Genomic DNA, 12999 nt, shown 5'->3' on the forward strand with positions numbered 1-12999 from the left:
AGCGAGAGAGAGAGAGCGCGAGAGAGGGAGGAAGTGTAAGAGCGAGCAAATGAGTGAGTGAGCCGTATTGAGTCGAGGGTTGGTTCGCAGAAGAGAAGTCAAATCTGGAAACATAACCGCAGCCTAAGAGGAGTGATCGCATAGAGGAGTCAAGGCCCCGACTATGACAGTGATCACCAGCATCAGCAGTGAATATTCTCCATAAATAGTTTGTTTCTTGGAGTTTTACACTTTGCCTTGAGGATTGACACCACTTTGATACCAGTGGAGTAAACATACTGCAAAGAAACTCAAATACTTACCATTAGATCATAAGTCAGGAACTGCATTTTTCTGAAAAGAAAATGGCTGTATGTGTACAGTTTTTTTTTGTGTTCTTCAGGCCAGCAAGCGATCCTGCGCACCTTCACAGAACAAACAGAATCACTTGGAAAACTAAGTCAGATGACCTGATATGGAGCACCCTCATCTTGCAGGTCTCCCAGGGAACAGGACATGGGTGGGGGAAGGTGAGAACACCCCAAACAGGAAACGGCTCAGGGAGAGGGCCCATCGGGCAGTCCAAGGTAAGGGATCAGGATAGGTTTGGTCAAATTAAAGAAAGGAGCAGAGTATTAGGCTTTGAATTTAAGGAAGAGCTGCAGGGAACAGTGGACATAAAAGGAGCCCTGAAGATCTAAAAGGGCAACTAAAAGTTGGTGACTCTGTGTTGCAGGTCACTGGGGCAAAGGTGCCCCTTTGGAGCAGTGATGTTCTGATTGACACAGGCAAAGATCTGAATTTGTGCTTGGAAGGTGTAGCTTGAATATACTCGAATATCCAAGGAAATAAATCTTGGAAGGAGAGATTGAATTCTTACGAGGTGGACCGTTGTTGAAGCCCCGGAAGGCGGCAAAGGAGCTCAGAAGGGAAATGGAAATCTGATCAAACTGAGTCAAAGAAGCTCCATGAGAGAACCATACTACAGCCTGGAGTTGGTCCGCAGAACAAGTCTGGAGTGTGGCTGCGGAGAGGAGCTGAGGCCCCAAATGGGATAGAGATCTGGAGCATCAGCAGAGAATATTCCAGGTAAATAGTTTATTTCGTGGAGTGACACTTTCTTGAAAATTGATACATTTTGACGCCAGTAGAATGAATATATGTACCTTGTTTCATAAACTCATTGTCGTCCATGTATTTAAATCACACATGACATTATCTAAAAGATTGATTTACTGTACTCCAAAATATGACTTCTCCACCACTGTGATGATTTTACATTTATGTTGGATAATGTGATCCGTATGGATTTAAAGAGAGGGCTTTTTCCAATTAATTCTGTTCAATTAGCCTAGTACACAGGATGATATATTGTAAATTTTAAAAGTACATGTTGTCCAGTTTTTGTTTAAACCAGCGATGTAACAATAATTATTTTCATGCCTTGTGATTCTCAGGCAGATGTGAAAGGCAATATTCAAAAATTCAATTCAAGTAACCAACTGCCTATTTATACTTGGCCGATAGTCATGATTGTGCTGCAAATTCACAATGAATGTTAATGTACAGTTTGCTGATGAACAGTATCCTATGCCCCATTTATAGCAGCAGAGAGGAAGCCAACGAAGGCATGAACTGGCTTTCATTTAACTCTAAATGACAACCTGTACAGCCTTTCATCCTTAATTGAGAGCTACCTCTTTGATCCGCTTCCGAAAGTCAGATGCAAAAGATTCAACAAATTGGGCTAATGCCAAAAGTGAAGCTCGCAGGAGACAAAATAAAGTGGGTATTGCCTGATCAATCCCCCCGACTGCTCACGTTTTTCCCCTAAATGACAATTGAAGCAAAGCAAATAGTGCTACGGAACGGAATCTTGTTCCTTTTGTCTAAAGAAAGATAGGTTTTCATTAATCTGGTGCTTTTCACAGCCAGTGGCTGTCTGAACATTTTATAGCCAAATAAGTACTTTTTAGCGGTATGGTAATTACTGTTGTCATGTAGGAAACACGTCAGTTAATTTGCGCTCAGCAAATTCCCACAAATAGCAATGTGAGAATGACCAGATAATTGTTTTTTTTTGTGATGGGCAAATAAAGGAATGAGCAAACCAACAGGAATATATAAAACAGATTGTAAGGGTGTTTACATATATCTTTCGAGAGTAGGAGAGTCGCAAAAACAAACACTGATCCCCGAGAGGTAGAGAAAGAGAAATTATGAGAAATGAAGAAACAACCAAGGCAACACATGTTTTGTATGTCTGTACAGGACACATAGTACAGGAAAAAAGACATTACTCACCAGGGTAACTAGGGACTAATAAGTGTGAGAAACTGAAGTAATTAATACCAGATGATAATAAAAAGTATTAGAGAAACTTAAAGGACTAAAAGCCAACAAGTCTCAATGGCCTTTTAGCCTGTCTCCTAGAGATAGTAGATGGACAAATTACAATTTTCCAAAATGTTACAGATTCTAGATTGGTCCCAAAAGAATGGGGGGGCGGGGGTATCACTGTTTAAAAATAAAGGGCTATCCATTTAAAGCAGGGACAAGATTTTTTTCCCTCAGTGTAATTAGTCTTTGGAACTCCCTCCCTCAGAAGGTAGTGGAAGCAGAGGCTTTCAATGTTTTCAAGACAGAACGAGATGGATTCTTGATAAATAATGGAGTGAAAGGTTATTCGGGGGTAGTGGGAGGTTACAGCCAGATCAGCCATGATATTATTGAATGGTGGAGCAGGCTCGAAGGGCCAAGTGGCATACTCTTGCTCCTTATTCATATGTTTTGCACAATGGTTCACTAGATTGTTTCCTGGCATGAGGGAGTTGTCCAATGATGAGAGCTTGAGTAAATTGGACAAATATTCTCTGTTTTTTAGAAGAATAAGAGGTGATCTTCTTGAAACAAAAAACATTCTGAAGGGACTTGACAGAGTAGACAGTGAGATGTTGTTTTCCCTGGCTGGGGAATCTAGAACGAGGGGGCATAATTTCAAAGTAAATGACATTTAGGACTGAGATGAGGAGAAATGTCTTCACTCAAAAGGTTGTGAATCTTTGGAATTGTCTATTCCAGTAAGTTGTGAATCGTTTATTGTGGAACATATTCAAGGCTGAGATAAATAGCTGTTTATTCTTGTAGAAAATCAAGAGATATGGAGGAAAGTGGGGTTAAATGGAAAAGATCAGCCAATATCATATTTAATGGCAGCAATGTCTACAATGCAAGTCTCTCCTTTCCTGAATATAGAGATGAAAATTGTACAGAGATGAAAACAGTACTCCAGATGTGGTCTCACCAATGCCCTTTCCAATTATGGCAAGATTTACTTATTCTTATGTTTCAATCCCCTTGCAATAAAGGCCAACATACCATTTGCCTTCCAAATTGCTTGCTGTACTTGCATGCGAACCTTCTGTGCTCCTTGTACAAGTACATCCAAGCTTTTCTAAATAGTAACTTTTAGAAGTATCATGCCTTTCAAAAAATTGATTGACAATAAATAAGATGCCCATTGTAGTGTGATACAAGGTCAAACTTTTTTTTCATGATGAATTTAGTTCCTAAGTACAGCAACATTATGACATTTAATGTCTTTCAACAGCAAATCTTCCCATCAAATAGTATCATTGAGTAGCTTTTGAAAGAACAGGACAAGTTGTGGATTGTTGCATGTGATCGCTCATGTGTGGTGACTAGAAGTTGCTGCCAAAATTCCATGCAAGAAGCAATAAGTGCTGTTATCCTCACTGTTACTTCAACCATGTGAGTTGCCTTATCGTGATGGTTCGAAATTTGCCCTTGGTTACATGGGAATCACAATTATAAAATATTTAATTTTAACACGTTCAGTTTTGTAACATGGAAACTGTAATTTATTACAGCAGTTTTAAATACAAGGATATATTCTTTCCGCTTCCAATTTAAAGCCTCTCTTGATAGGTCAGAGATTCATATATCCAATTTACAACATTTCTGACTTTCTGCTAAATTATTTTAATCATCTGAAAATGAGTACCATAAATCGAACATGCTGACCACTACTATTGACTCTCCAATTTTGATTGTGTTGGCTCCCATTGGGTGAAGTTCCATGGCAAGGGTGCAGTCTTGCAAAACCAATCCTATAAATTCTGTTAAAAATTGTATAAAGATAATTTTAATTGCTTTACTTTCTGAAATTGTTATGGTCTTAATCTGTACACTTTGATGTGTTGTATGTGATAAAAGTAACAACCCAGTTAGAAACCAATGATTCATAAAGAACAAATTATTCAACCAAATTTAATATTTCACATTCAATAACATAACGATCTTAATATGTACGGAAAGTATTCCCATTTTTTCAATAAATTCCCATCTGAAACAAGGAAGTTATTCACTCTGTACTGCTGTTTCCAGCATTGCAGAAAGCATAATCCTTATATCAACATTTACATCTTTTAGGAGCTTTTTTTTCAAATTTCTATACCATCTTTTTTCACACATGGGACATGGGCATCACTGGCTAGTTGCCCGAGGGCAGTTGAGAGTCAACCACATTGCTGTGGCTCTGGAGTCACAGGTAGGCCAGACCAGATAAGAACGGCAGATTTCCTTCCCTCAAGGACATTAGCGAACCAGATGGGTTTTTCCGACAATCAACAATGGTTCCATGGCCATCAGTAGATTGTTAATTCCAGATTTTTTTTAATTGAATTTAAATCTCACCATCTGCCGTGGTGGGATTCGAACTCGGGTGCCTAGAACATGAGCTGAGTTTCTGGATTAATAGTCGGGTGATAATACCACTAGGCCACTGCCTCCATTAAAGGCTCCAAGAAAGGATTTTTTAATTCCAGTCCTCTCATTTTTCCTCTGAAATGATCTAATATGTAAAACATCTTGAAACAAATTTGATGTAACCAAGCTGCTTTCTTTAGCTCCAATTTTTGGGTTTTGTGATCACAAAATCTGAAAAGAAATGAACAGCTGGAAAACATGTTGCTGTGCTCATTCAACCTTTCTCCGATTTACCCCCTGTTCTTTACCCACTGCACCATATTCTTACAAATAATTTCCATTGTAAGTTGATAAAGAAAGATTGATGACCTAGATTCTGACTGTATCTGGAGTTTTCAGTTATTTGGTAACTGGGGCTCAGCAGAGGTCCCCAAAGGAGACTATGATCTACATCAAATGTCTGTCACAAGCAAACAAATACTGCTGATAACTCTGCAGGAGGCACTTAAAAAAGATGTGCAGGGAAATGATTCTCTGCTCCAAACACATCTGACCTATTTGAAGTACGCATGAAGTTGCAACAAAAAAAGTTACTTCTTGTACTTAGAGTCATTCACAATATAATTTTTATCTGCATTTACTACTTATGTGTGCCTTTCACATTAAGTTTTCAAAAGGCTTACAGAAATGATCATACAAACACTAATAGATTTGATAAAAGTCTCTCAGTCAAAGCTAATTTATTGATTGATTTTCCCTCTATTAATTTAGCATTCCAGCTTAATTTTCTTCTTTATCTGACACACAATTGTTACTTCTGGCAAGAGATCAGAAAGCCTGAAAAGTATTGGGTCAAATCGACTTGCTTTCATAAAAAAAATTCTACTTTTTTAAGTGAAAGAAGAATGCTCCCTCTATTTCTTTCAAACAACAGACATGTGCTTTGAAGCTTTTAATACATGCCTTCTAACTTTTTCAATAAACTGAGAAGTTCAGCCAACAGTCTCTCCCTTCTTGGGGCTTGTAATTTCAAGAACAAAGCCCCAAATTTTCAGAGTCAGGCAGACTCCAGAGACCTTTAAAAATGGCAGATGGGAGAAATGCCCCCATTTCTGACATCCCATTTTTGTTGGCAAGGACAGATCACACAGATAGGAAACTCAAACTCTGCCATTTTAAATTAGTGTCGAGTCCAAACAGATCCCATTCCAGTTGTTCATACCCATAGTATGAGAGTCATAAATTTATGCTCTTTAAGGGCAGATGCGTTCTGCTTAAATGTCATGACCTGAAGTGATTTAAATCTCCAACTCTTTTAAAAACAAATAAAAAAGTTTGACATTGTTAGTCAAAGTTAACAATAACACAGTGACTGGACTGCTTTGATTGACAGGCCGTCTGGATGGAGTAGGTTAGAAAAATAAAATTACCTGTTTCTGTAATTTCAATTGAGATAATTGTTGATGTTTCCAAAGGGCCATCATCACAACTGAGATCATTATGAATGTTTGGCTGAGTTTCAGATCTACAAAAGCACTGATCTCAGTGGGCGGGGGAGGGGGGGTGACAGAGTTCACATTTGAATGACAGTTTGAAAAGATTATTAAAGCTCATCCTAACATGCTGTTTATGAATACAAATTTAGTTGTTTATAAAGCAAGTTGAAGATTTGAAGGGATTTAAAATCTTTGATTAGGTTTCATGAATGTTTTTTTTCAGTATCAAGTCTATAGGATTGAGAGCTCTATTAGATTAAGAAAATTAACTTATTTTTCATCTCTACGTGGCTTCTGAGATCATCCCATTGTGGATACTGTGTGAATGGCTATGCAGGTGGATGATGTGTGAATGGCTATGGAGATGACACAGAGGTTTAAGGAAATATGCAGATGGCATGGAGAGAGCATTGAGGTAGGTTGAGGGTGAGGCTGTTTGAAGAGTGAGGGCTAGAGGGTCCAGAAACCTTTGAAGCAAATAGGCCAAATCCTTAGAAAACTGCTAACCAGGCATCCCACACTGTACTGCCCCCACCTCCCTGGATTGAAAATTGGGTGTAAGCTGAGGCCAATCTGCCAGGTTGGGAAATTGCCCGACTTCAGGCTACCTGCCTCAGTAGCGAGAATCCTGCCCAAAAATCTTAGGGCAGTTATTCCTTTATTTTCATATTGGACTAAGTAGTCTGTTTGTACAATTTTGTTTTTAAATCAGAGGGTCATCTCACTGCAATGGTAATTGTTTATTAAAGCCAGTCAATACTCCTTTCTTCTGGTCATGCACAAGATGAACTTCAGCGTTTAATTTAACCCCCTTCACATTTGGTGTGTAGGAGGGATTTACATCAAGTTAAATCCATTTATCAGCTAGAGGTCACCCCATTACTGTCCATCACTATTTCATCTTCTCTGATTTGAAAGTTGGCTGAGGTTCCCGCTACAGGTAGACAGGAAGATCCAACCTAAATGTCAACGTTGTGACCGATGGTGTCATTGAAGCTATAATGGGATTTTAATGATTCACCAAGGGGGGCCCATCCTGTGTATAACTTGACAGCCAAACCATAGTGGCTGGCTAGAAGTGGCCAAGAAAAGAATTACAAAATACTTGTTGGAAATGCTCATGAACCGGGAGAAGCAAGGGTACTCCCCGCAGTCCTGACAAAGGGTTGGATCCAGATTTAGTTCTGTCTCTTGTTCTGCTGGCTCTTTTCAGCTGCCAAAGCTCTAGTCTAACACCATCAAATTGTTGACTTCTTTTGTATCCTCAGAGTTTGAAGGCTCACAACCTAATTTTTACTCCTATGCACTGACTCTGATGTCAGTTCTCCAAGCACCAGATGTCTAGCATTTTAATGAGGCTTAGGAGTTACAAAGGATGAAAGCTCTTGCTCAAATCTCAGTGGGACTGCCCTCACGCTCATCCAACACAAACTGAGGCCTTGGACAGCATCATGGCACAGTGCTTTGCACTGTTGCCTCACAGCGCCAGAGACCCAGGTTCAATTCTGGCCTTGGGTCACTGTCTGTGTGGAGTTTGCACGTTCTCCCTGTGTCTGCATGGATTTCCTCTGGGTGCTCCCGTTTCCTCCCACAGTCCAAAGATGTGCGGGTTCGGTGGATTGGCCATACTAAATTGCCCCTTAGTATCAGGGGAACTAATCGGTTAAGTGTGGGGTTATGGGGATATGACCTGGGTGGGATTGTTGTGGGCGCAGGCTTTATGGGCTCCTTCTGCACTGTAGGGATTCTATCATTCTAGTCTAACCATTCATCAGCGACAAATTCATCTGAATTCACTATACATTTTCTCTCTCCTCCCAGTTTTTCATGCAAAATCTGTAGATAAATCAACTGAATTTCACTTTGTGGACTGCAAGGAATTGTTTTTGCTCTTTGCAAGTCCATTTGAGCGCAGTATAATAAACATATAAAAATATAGAAATTGTGATGTATGGTGGAGGATTCTATCCAACTCCAATATCACAAAAGCATACATGTTCTGTAAATTATTGAGGTGGATTTTTCACTTTGGTTGCAATTGGTAATCATGTTCAAAATTGTGCTGTTTTTTCCCAAATTGATTTATGTTGAACGTGTTACTGATCAATTTCATTTGCATATCAACAATTATAAAATCCTCCATGAGCCAATCCAATTGGGCAGCATTTTAGAAAGTATTTTCTTTTCTAAATGGCATTGGAAATAGTCTTGGAGTTACTTACAAGTGGTAACTTTGCACAGTTTTATTGAATCAGCTGAAAATTGGTTTATTGCAAAGCATAAACATCTTAAATTACATTTTCTGGTCTACCATTCATGAATAATCTTACTTGAAATAATTGAAATTATTTAAAAGGAACTATCCAGAACCTTTTACTATTTTCGTTGATTTTCATTCATACTCAGTTTCTTAGTAAATTAAAATATATTTGAAATATTTAAGAGTTTTAAAAAGATTTCTATAAGTCCTCTGGCATCTAAATAGGCAGCTTTAGCTGAGAGCCTTACTGCAGGCAAACAAATGGATTCAAGTCGTAAAATCTCATTATGGTGCTTAATTCAATCTGAGGGTATGGTCAGTTTTATGAGCACGGCCAGTAATGTGTTCTAAACCTACAGAAAAGGTCATGGAGAATTGGTTTAAAGTTTATTTATTAGTCTCACAAGTAGGCTTACAGTATCATCACAATTAAGTGACTGTGAAAATCCCAGAGTCGCCACAGTCCGGCACCTGTTCGGGTACACTGAGGGAGAATGAAGCATGGCCAATGCACATAACCAGCACGTCTTTCAACTTGGTTTGTGCTCAGTGTAACTTGCATTTGAAATTCCTCAGTAACTTGTGCTAATTTAGATGTGTTAAGGTGAATTACGTTGGATAAACACAAGCCGAGCAGAATGCCAGGCCAATATCTCTCAAATTACTTCTTGTTGCTGAATTATTTTGGATTTAGATTTAATGTATTTGTAAATGAGAAATCTTTTGTGTGTTTTTTTTAACAACTGTACTTGATGATACATTAATGAGATACTTCAGGAACAAATACCACAATGTTTTCTTGTCCCATCTAAATATGCCCTTCACCTATCATCTTGCTCAAATTGCCAAAGCTCTGGGACTCAGAGGGAAGTAATAAAACCTATATCGCCGCCGAACTGTCTGGATTTTGCAGTCAATAGCAAAGAGACAACGTTCATCATTGACCTCAGAGAAAACTGCTCAAAGATCTAACAAACTCCATGATGTCAATTTTAACAACATATGCCACTTTTATCATTAAATGGAAGGAACAACAATCCAGACTTCTAAAATTCACTTTTCAAAGCCAGGGAGATTGTTCAGCATTAGGTATGACAGTGTATGTAAGTAAGTACACTGATAAAAACTCAGTTAAATCTCATTCAGCCTCATTTGTTTTCAGAGAGAATTGTACGTAAATTGTTGAAGTTCATGTCAAATCACTGACAGCAACTTCCGGATTTCCACATTTAACTGTCCTTGGGTGAAGCCAGAGGTTGCTGCTATTTTGATGGAATAGTGAAAAAACAAAGGGTGGAATTTACCATTTTTTAAAGTGTCAATACAAGCAGGAAAAGCTGAGGGTAACCCGCCAGCTGCTCTGCCAGCTTTTCTCGTCGTATTTTTGGACACCTTGGCAAAAAAGGAGAAGGACTCACGTCCCACGACATCATACTGACAGGGAAGTCTCTGATCAAGTTAAATCCATTTATCAGCTAGCGGTCACCTCATTACTGTCCATCACCATTTCACGTTCTCTGATTTGAAAGTTGACTGAGGTTCCCGCTACGGGTAGACAGGGAGACCCAACCTAAATGTCAACGTTGTGACCGATGGTGTCGTTGAAGCTACAATGGGATTTTAATGATTCACCCAAGGGGGGCCCATCCTGTGTATAACTCGACAGCCAAACCATAGTGGAGGGCACTGACTGGCTCGAAGTGGCCAAGAAAAGAATTAAAAAATACTTGTTGGAAATGCTTGTGAACCAGGAGAAGCAAGGGCATTCCCCGTAGTCCTTACAAAGGGTTGGACCCTAGATTTAGTTCTGTCTCTTGTTCTGCTGGCTCTTTTCAGCTGCCAAAGCTCTAGTCTAACACCATCAAATTGTTGACTTCTTTTGTATCCTCAGAGTTTGAAGGCTCACAACCTAATTTTTACTCCTATGCACTGACTCTGATGTGAGTTCTCCAAGCACCAGATGTCTTGCATTTTAATGAGGCTTAGGAGTTACAAAGGATGAAAGCTCATGCTGAAATCTCAGTGGGACTGCCCTCACGCTCATCCAACACAAACTGAGGCCTTGGACGTCAGCAACATAGGCTTTTAAACCAATTGGCACCCCAATGCAAATGAATAAAAGTTAAAGCACTCCCCCAATTACCTGTCCCCCCCACCCCGCGCCCCCCCCCCCCCCCAAACACCTCCCCATGCCCCCACCGGAACCAGCCCCCTGACACTTCTCTCTTGGAACTCCACCCTCTGCCACAGAACACCCCTCTCCCCAACCAATGCAACACCTCCCTAACATGCTCTGAGGCACTTTTTACATCGATCCCAGCAGGCAGATGGGACTTCAGTTAAATGCGCCATCCAAATGACAGTCCCTCCAATAATGCAGCACAGGAGTTTTTCCTTATTCATTTGTGCTGACTGGCCATCATTTATTGCCCACCCCTAGTTGCCCTTGAACTGAGTGATTTGCTGGGCCATTTCAGAGTGTAGTTAGAGTGGCTCTGGAGTCACATGTAGGCCTGACCAAGTAAGGGCGGCACATTTCCTTCCTGAAAGGCATTAAGGAACCTGATGGACTTTTCCAACAATCAACAATGGTTTCATGGTTGTCAGTGGATTCTTAATTCCAGATATTCCATCTTTATTGAATTCAAATTCTACCATCTGCCATGGGGGGATTCAAACCCAGATCCCCAGAACATTAGCTGAATTTCTGGATTAATAGTCTTGCGATAATACCACTAGACCATCACCTCCTTGTGAGCCTTGATTTTTGTACCCGGGCCCCGGCATAGGACTTGAACTGAGGACTTTGTGACTCTGATGCGAGTGTACTACCGAGTATATTGCAGCTAACACAATGACATTTATGGTATCACTACAAATGCAAAATCTGGGCCAACATTATTATTTAGCCAAGAGCTGAATTACAAAGCATTTCACAAACAATTACTATAACTTTGCAGCCGTTCATACCAGTGGGATCTTCTGGTCCTGCTGATGGTGCACTCTTGCCACAGGTTTCCCAGCGGTGTGGGATGGGATCAATGGGAAATCCCATTGACAGCAGTGGGACCAGAAGACCGGTGAATGGCACGCCACTTCCTGCCACAAGAAACACATGGTGGGAAGGCCTGAAAATCTCACCCAATATGTTTAAACATCATCTTACACATCATCGAAGATTTATAACCAATTGAATTTTTTTTTCTCTCCAGACACAGATATAATACAAACATGGCAGACAACATTTTGATTGCAGAGGGGTGGGGAATGTTGGTCAGGGCATTTGGTCAACCTCTTCTTATTCTTCAGATTTTCTTTCTTCAGTAAACATACTTAGCCTTAACATCTTATTTGAAAAGGATCAGTCCTGACAATGTAACATTCAACCCTCAAGATGACACTACATTCTCAGTCTCTACTCTCAAGTCTAAAGAGGGACATGAATCTTCAGACATTGAGTTAAGTGTACTACCAACTGAGTCAAGCTGAGATTAATTATTGTGCTGTCGAATGTTTTCGGGCTACTCTGTGCATTCTTAAGCACATCAGTAGCAGACTTTGGATAGTTGAAGTACTGTAGAAAGCTTTGTAATTCTTCCAATCCACCTGGTATTGGAACACTATTAATAATAAAATCTAGCTTGACTAAAATTGTAAGCAATGATGCACATAAAAATAACCACAGAGTGCTTACGGTAAAGAATCTGGAAATTCCCAGCTCTTCAATTATCGATTATAAGTTGTCATACAGAATTATGCAGCCAAGCTGCATAAATCCAAACTGGATGATCTTAGTAATACAATGGGACAGTGGTATGTAAGCAGATTTTAATGAGCAACTTAAATGGGTCACAAAAGGCAGGAAAATATGTATTGCAAAGTGGAGAAAGAAAAGCAGCTGGCTAATTAACTAATGAACAATAAAAGTCTTTTAAAAATCCAAATAATTTTCAGACCAAAATTATGCATGCAAGCACAGATAATTGGAGTGATCTTACCATTGCACCCCACTGGCTGATGGGCGGGACAACCCAGTAAGACCGTGAGAGAGCCGGGAAATCTGGTTTGTACCCAATTCCTCACCTCTCAATATCATTCCAGGTTTGGGGGGGGGGAGGGGGAGTTGGTTTCAGCCATGGAGGCTGGCTGATAGCAGCAGAGGCAGTGACAGGTCTCTGCTGCTCTCACAGCACTGAAACCTGCACATGCGCAATGGCGCTCGCTGTAGCTGCCAGCCAGCTTTTGAAAAATTTAGGCCCCACCCACTCCCCCTATTGGTGAGAAACAGATCAAGGTTTTTTTTAATATCACAGAGTGCAGAAGATTTGACTGGTAGCCTCGCCAAAATAATGGATCTGAAACTTGTTTTGGGCTTCGAATTTCTTTGGTAAGATCACCCCCATTATCTTTCTAATTTGGGTGTTGGTGGCCAAACACTCAAATTAGAGTAAAAAGGAATGAAAGCAAAATTCTAACTCTGAGTCAGAGGCATTCATGGACGGGGTGTTCTTAAGGTCTGGCCCTATTATCACTTTT

The 12999-nt window shown here is 40.1% G+C and overlaps 1 protein-coding gene across 1 annotated transcript in view; it reads right to left on the reverse strand.

Annotated features, from left to right (window-relative positions):
- The window catches only part of csmd3b (CUB and Sushi multiple domains 3b), a 1683329-nt gene that overhangs the window by 1425473 nt on the left and 244857 nt on the right, over positions 1 to 12999 (reverse strand). The gene's annotated exons all lie outside the window — the stretch shown is intronic.

The sequence above is a fragment of the Mustelus asterias genome, chromosome 7 (assembly GCF_964213995.1).
Source record: "Mustelus asterias chromosome 7, sMusAst1.hap1.1, whole genome shotgun sequence".
Taxonomy (NCBI): Eukaryota; Metazoa; Chordata; class Chondrichthyes; order Carcharhiniformes; family Triakidae; genus Mustelus; species Mustelus asterias.